The sequence below is a fragment of the Wyeomyia smithii genome, chromosome 3, assembly GCF_029784165.1.
Source record: "Wyeomyia smithii strain HCP4-BCI-WySm-NY-G18 chromosome 3, ASM2978416v1, whole genome shotgun sequence".
Taxonomy (NCBI): domain Eukaryota; kingdom Metazoa; phylum Arthropoda; class Insecta; order Diptera; family Culicidae; genus Wyeomyia; species Wyeomyia smithii.
In genome coordinates, this window is record NC_073696.1 from 173,075,682 (window position 1) to 173,077,662 (window position 1,981).

At 36.2% G+C, this 1,981-nt stretch overlaps 1 long non-coding RNA gene across 1 annotated transcript; it reads left to right on the top strand.

Annotated features, from left to right (window-relative positions):
* The first annotated feature begins 642 nt into the window (after positions 1 to 642).
* Positions 643 to 1,563, top strand: LOC129731396 (uncharacterized). Its single transcript, XR_008729004.1, has 2 exons — positions 643 to 758; positions 822 to 1,563. It is a non-coding gene; the product is annotated as an uncharacterized LOC129731396 (long non-coding RNA).
* Positions 1,564 to 1,981: the final 418 nt, after the last annotated feature.

A 1,981-nucleotide genomic window follows, 5' to 3' on the forward strand; every position in this document is an offset into this window, starting at 1 on the left:
AGATGGATCAATGAATGAATCATAATCATTGATGGATGACACGTTCGATTTTAAGTATATTGAAGATGCAGACTCTCCGGTAACCCTCATGCGGTAAAATTATCGCCTGCAGGAGGAATTGTGCATAATGGTGATAAAAGCATTAAAAACATTCAAGTATTTTTCAAGTGAATGGCATCACTTACGAAAAATTCAACAGGGATCATCGCGGTGGATGAGGAAGAAGAGTAAGAAGCCAGATGTCGCCCCTTGGAGTAAAACAACTTCTACTCAATTTTGAGTACATACGGTTTTGGCGAAACTGATTAGGTTTTGACTCAGTTTTGGGTTATCCAGAGTGAGCGTGTATAATATTAACGTTTGGCATCTTTGCTGAGCAGGGAAACCAGATGTGCAGGTTTATCTGCAAAATGCAGATTTTTAGAGTCCGTGTGCAGATTTTTAATAGTTTCTGCAGATTTTTGCCAGAGTCTCCTTATATTTACGCAGACTTTCTCAACATATTTGCAGATTCTCGCAGACTTTTGCCTGCGCGAGCGAATCTTTTTCGAATCACGGATAGATACTTTTCAGATTGCAAGCAGATTTTTCCTGGTTTTTCGAGCAGTTGCAGACATTTTTAAAAACATCTGGCATCTCTGTTGCTGAGCAAATCGGGTGCGTTGCGAAAAAAATAATGTGATGTGGTGATGTTACTGAATTTTATTAGTTCACTCATAGTTACAAACATTTTAAACTGTTGAATGTACAAAAATCAGGTAAATACTTTGTCTTTGGCTTTTTATTAAGGCAATTCAAATGGTTGAAATGTGCTTAAGCAGGATAATGGATTCCTATTCGAAATATAATGCCGACGCTAACTTGTTCATTAAGAATCTGAATAGCTGCATTGAGGATGCTCAACTATACTCAGAATTTTCAAAATTTGGAACAATTATATCGGCCAGAATTATGCGGAATGAAGATCGCAGCTCGAAAGGTTTTGGATTTGTTCTGTTCACGACGGCTTTTGCTGCGAGAACAGCAATTTCCGAAATGAATGGACGAATTTTGGCTGGAAAACCTATATACGTTGCTATCGCCCAGCGCAAGGATGAACGAAAATTGTTGCTACAGAAACAATTTAATAAGGCAAAAGAGGCTGATATGGAATTGGAAGAGATGGTTCCTACAGGTAATTCAGAATTTCTCAAGCGTCGAATTTTAAATGCCACAGCGCTTACTGAAGAACCGTCGGCTAGACAAATTAAACATTCCATGGTAAAAAAACTAAGGATTGGTGTGATTTATCCAAAGATTGCAGATAAAATTGAAAATGTTTTGATTGAATTAGGGGGAGCAGAGCTCTCTCGTATGATTTCAAATCCTGATCTTGCCAAGAAAAAAATTGACGGTATTGCGCTTGGGATATATACTCACTGCAAGCGCTGAGGATTGTGGACAATCTTGAGAAAAAACTACATCTAAATCTGAAGACTGTAAATTTGAATCGAACATCATTTGAAACCCATGTTACTTTGTTATAGAAAGTATGTTTAAATAAAAACCTGATTAAATCGGAAATATTGCAAAGTGTTATACTAAAATAGGTAAGCCTGCAAAGAATAATTGATTTTGATCAAAACAAGTACATATCTGCGGTTCCCTTCATTCTTTTTATATTTCGGTTAGTCTTAATCTGATCAAAATTACTACTCAGAATTAGTCTAATATTTTCGTTCTCGAGGTGGTGTTACATAGTGTTATGCTTCAAAAACCAACGAAGATTACCAGTGTAAAAGTATTTTTGTAACCGTTGTAACAGCACTTCGGAAACAGCGTAAGCTACATATAAATGCCATGCTCGTAATTATTACGTCTTCTGCCATGTTATTTCTGTTTTTGTACTACCTATTTAGTTTGGTTATTCGGTATTACAAAAATATTTCCGACAAGCTTTACTTTTATAGTTGAAGAAAAAAAACTACTTTCGAGTCGAAGT